Source organism: Salvia miltiorrhiza, unplaced genomic scaffold (genome assembly GCF_028751815.1).
Source record: "Salvia miltiorrhiza cultivar Shanhuang (shh) unplaced genomic scaffold, IMPLAD_Smil_shh original_scaffold_350_2, whole genome shotgun sequence".
In the NCBI taxonomy this organism is placed as follows: Eukaryota; Viridiplantae; Streptophyta; class Magnoliopsida; order Lamiales; family Lamiaceae; genus Salvia; species Salvia miltiorrhiza.
In genome coordinates this window covers 172,049-177,029 of record NW_026651531.1, presented here as the reverse complement: position 1 = coordinate 177,029, position 4,981 = coordinate 172,049, and the positions used below count along the sequence as shown (strand labels likewise).

The 4,981-nt window shown below is 38.8% G+C and overlaps 1 long non-coding RNA gene across 1 annotated transcript; it reads left to right on the top strand.

The window, feature by feature from the left end:
• Positions 1–3,753: 3,753 nt before the first annotated feature.
• Positions 3,754–4,463, top strand: LOC131004168 (uncharacterized). Its single transcript, XR_009094919.1, has 3 exons — positions 3,754–3,868; positions 4,275–4,328; positions 4,410–4,463. It is a non-coding gene; the product is annotated as an uncharacterized LOC131004168 (long non-coding RNA).
• The last annotated feature ends 518 nt before the right edge of the window (positions 4,464–4,981 follow it).

Genomic DNA, 4,981 nt, shown 5'->3' with positions numbered 1-4,981 from the left:
AGAATAACACAATAAAGGAGTGAAAAATGCATGTAAATCAACCCCCCAAACTTAAACTATTGTCCTTCCTCGAACAAAACAAAGATGAACCAAGAATGAATCAACAAGAGCGCAGGGAAGAGTGGATAACATTGTGGCTTCAGATTTGTCAACGAAAATACCAACATGCATTTATATCTCCTATCATCAAGATATCACAATCATGAGACACTACTACAAAATTTCACATACATAACACTTCATACATAACGGTTTTTTTAAAAAACCGTTATGTATGAGCGCATTTTCTAGAAAAGACAACGGTTTTGAAGAAATCCGTTATCTATGTAGTGTTATCCATAACAATACATAACAGTATGATGTAATCCGTTATCTTTTAGCGTTATCTATTAGTTACATACATAACGGTTTATCCAACCGTTAAGCCAACCGTTATCTATTAACACTTTTTTACAACAGTTTTTTTACCGTTAAGAAATGCGCCTCTCAATACTGTATGTATTAACATTATTTTTTTTCTTTTTTTAATAAAGTTTTTTTTAATTGTTATACTTTAGGTAAAATTCGAAACCTAACTCCAAATCTGATTTTCAAGCTTTTGCTCCAATACTCCTAACACACCCGCCGCCTCCCCCCGGTGACGCCGCGCCGGACGACGCTGCACGAGCAACCGGACGCCGGTGCCAGTGAGTCAGTGACCGCCCCTGCCCCCACCCACCCTGCATCGCGTCGCCTCTGACGCCGTTCTTCTCGCAGCAGCAGATCGAGCGGCGGATCACCCTTCTCCCCTCCACCGAGCACGAGCAGACCACCCCTCTCCTCCGCCGACGCCGCTCTTCTCGTAGCAGCAGCAGCAGATCGGGCTTTTGCTTCTCCGTCTGCCACCTACCGCACCCGTCTCTCTCTCTCCGTCCGTTAGGCCTAGCAGTTGTCGCCGGTCGAGCTCTCAATCGCAGACCCTAGGAGCCGCCGCTGTCGCCGCCGCCTTCTACAATAGCCACCACCAAGGTAGAATCCCTAATTATTCATCCCTTACGCAAATCTCATTCCAAATCCCTAATTTTTGAACTTTGTTGGTAACAATATGATTTAGATTAGGGCTTTTGCTCGAATTTTTTAAATTATCTGAAGCTATTTTGCTCAAATTTTTTAATTTTGTCAAGCTATTTTGCTCAAGTTTTTGAATTATCTCTTTGTTATTCGATTATCCTCAATTGTAAGAATGAAACACATTCTCATATATAATCACTTTCATTTCTTCATACTGTTACTGAGACCAGTCTGATTACAATGTTTCTTCGGAGATCAAATCTAGTTTGGATGAGGTTGAAATCAAAACTTGAGAAAGAAAGGTGAGATGAAGATTATTTGGACAGTCACGTTGTCAGCATAGTTTACACAGCATAGCTACCTATTTAGCATTACCTGAAACATTATTTGTTTTTTCTATTCTTTGTTTTCTTTTTCTAATTGCTGCATTTGTTAACCTTTCTAGGAAAGAAGAGTAACAAATGACAAGTTCTCATTTCCCATATACTTGTGCTATATGGTTTATGCTCCTCTTTACATTGCTGGACCAATCATTAGCTTAAATGCATTTGCCTCGCAGGTTTGTTCTGGCATTCACCCTAACTTAATGAGGTCTTAATTTGCTCAAAAATAGCACCAAATCAATCTATATTTTTATACATTGTGTTCCAATTGAATATTTTTACTTGAATATCCATTTTGTTTTTTAACTTGATAGCATTGGGGTCCATGTTACATAGTGATTTGTCATTAAAAGGTTCCTTCATACACTAATCCCCTTTGTTAACCAGAAGAGTAGGACATGGATACTTAAACAAAAGAGTAATGTAGTACAACTGCTCAATGCCAAATTCTCTTCAACACATGGTGAATTTGCCTGTACCATTTTCTTTTGTTCTCTCCTTTATTGCCTATGTTTAATTTTAATATTCCCAAATTAACACATGTTTTTTTGCACAAACCGTATCCTACAATTATGAATGGTTTCTTTAGAAGGTATTTATAAATATATTTTTAAATTTCTGGCAGTTGGATTCTCCCCAGAACATATACTCATCCCGAGATATTGCTTGGTATGGATTCCGATGGGTTTTTTGTCTTTCACTAATGGAAGTCATGACACAGTTCTTTTACTATAATACCTTTGCTATTAGGTAAGCATTTAAATTTATAGTTGTTTATAACAAGGCGGTATTAAACTTTATACATTGAGAAATTGAATTATTGTTTGCAGTGGTTTGTGGAAACAATTGTCTCCAATGGACATCTTTATCATTGGATATGGTGTAAGTTCTGCTCTTAATATGCTTTGGTTCTCCTAAAACTGAAAGCAGTTCTACTTCTGTGAATACCTACTTCTACTGTATTCTAGCTGTTGAAATTAGTCTTTGTAATTGTGAAATGTGGAAAAATCTAATTAACTTATGAAGAGTTCCTAGCTGCTTATCACTTAATGTGATTTGAATACGAATTCCATCATGTGTGTGTCTCTTTCTGGAAAGTTGAGTAGCATCTGACTTAGAAGTGGGCATGGCTCAAACTCTTATGCTGGGTACTAAAGGTGGAACTGCAGTGCTTAGTAATTGCTTTCTCTTCACTTGGCCATTCTTACATCTTTTCCTGCTCTATTGACTTGTATACATTATTTTTTTCTGGATGAAGTTGTTTGCTAATATTTTACTCCCTCCGTCCCATTATTTATGGCACGCTACTTTTCGGCACGGAGATTAAGAAGAGTAGAATAAAGGGAATTAGATGTTTAGTGTTGTTGTTAATTAACTATCTTCATCCCCTCGAGCTAAATTCAACAGACAGTTCAACATCGCCGAAAATCCACCGTCTCCGGCGCCGGCGACTTCACCAAATCCAGCGCCGGCAACTTCCCCAAAAAACCAAATTTCAAAGTCCTCAAATCCACAAAATTTCAAAAATCAAACCTCAAAATCTCCAAAGTAAGAAAAAAAACAGAGGTCTGATCATAACTTTTAACCTCCTCATTCTACAAAAAAAGCAAAAAAAAAAAAAGACAAACAAGAAATTCCTACCAATCAACAAAGGTATCCCATTGCAGTTTGCGCCTAACTAGAGAAAACCTACAACTTTGGATAATCAATTCTATAAATCGAGCGTCAAAACTAAACTTTTCTGCAACATTTCTGCTACAAATATATCAACAACATTTCTTCTTTCCCTTGAATAAGGGGGAAGGCGGATAGATCTAGCGTCGCGCCGCTGCTAGGGTTTGACTCGAATGGGATTAATAGCGGACGGATTGGCGCGGTGAGGAACTGGACACGGTGCTGGAAGTAGCGGTGCGGTTGGGGGAGACAGAGGCAGAGGCGGTGTGAAGGGTTGAAGGTGGTGGAGGCGGCGCATGGATATGGACGGACGGTGAACGGATCTGGAGAAATCTTTAGATGCGACGGCGGAGGAAGGAAGATGGAAGTGATGGCGAATGGCGCCGGCGGATGGCCGCGAGAGGGAAGGGTGGGAGAGACGAGGAGAAAGAGAGAGCCGATGGGTGTGGAAAAGAGAGAGATAGACGGTGGGTGGGGAAGAGAGAGAGTAAAATGACTGGGTAGGGAAGAGAGAGTGTAAAAGTGAATTGATTAAGAAATTTAATTAAGCCTTAATTATGGCCCAAAAGGGAAACAGGCCATGTTACTTGGGACGGCTCAAAAAGGAATACAGGCCATTAATAATGGGACGGAGGGAGTATTGTTTAGGTATTGGAAGTTGTCTCTAATGGTTTCATCCTGACAAATCTTCTCATCCTCAAGCTCACCAAGCTTTTGTTAAGTTGAATAAAGCATTTAAAGATTTACAGGATCCTGAGAAGGTGAGGTTTGTTAAACGTTTATGGCTTTGTAATAACATTTTGATTTTTATTTTATTTTATTTTGTTTATCTCTGTTTCTATCTGTGCTGTGCTTGTGAATAGTTTGGTACATGCGTTGAACCGCTGGAAATTTAATTGATTCGGAAATAAAATGCTTCTTATTCGTTGTCACTTGCCTAAACCTCTGGACAAAGTGGAAGACTTTTTGTGCTTATATGCTTCTAACTACACAGGAAATGAGAGAAGTACTTTAGTGTTGTAGAATCTCATAAATTAATGCATTGTATAAAGCTAGTTTTTGCCTCTTTGCTTACGAATAACTAAAACCATATGCATGTTTCTTGATGTTTTAAGTATATGATTTTTAATTAATCTGTGTATCTTAATCTATTACCATTTTTTGTAGCGAAAAGCACTAGATGACAAGTTAAAGGAAAAGGAGGAACGAGAAGCATTTCAGGTACCAATATCTCCATGATATGATAGTCTGTTAGACACCTCCTGTTGTTTATACTTGCAGAAAAATGTTCTATATTTGCAGATAGAGCTGAAAGCAATGCGTGAAGCTGCTCAATGGAGACGTCTTCAAGGTTTAGTATCTTCTGTAAATTTCTTGGTGTTGCTTGCATGTGATGGGCTTGAAGCTCTGAACAGACTGAAGTAATATAATTATTCATTAATTGCTTGGCGTCTATATTGTTTGTTTGCTAGGGGAGCAGGTGGGAACTCAGATTTCAGTGATGAAATGGGCAATGAACTTAGCCAAATGAGTGCGGCACCTGGGCTAAGGTGATTTTCGTGCCCAATCTTTTTTTTGTTGTCTGCTTTTTAGATTAAATGTGCCTTATACTTCATGTATCCATCTATGTCTTGCATGCTGCCATATGTTTTGGTGTAACTGTAGGTTCTTGAATCGGGCAGCGCTGAAGAGTCTAGATGAGTTTGGAACAGAAGGTTCCATGATAAGTCCATGGAAAAGATGCTGCTATTTGGGCGATATTAAGAAGCTGGTGCTTGTATGGTGGGAGAATTGTTAGACAGAAATGTATGTGATGTTTACTACATGCGCATGTAGTAAAACATGTATTAACAGGCAACTTGTGTAGCTCGAAT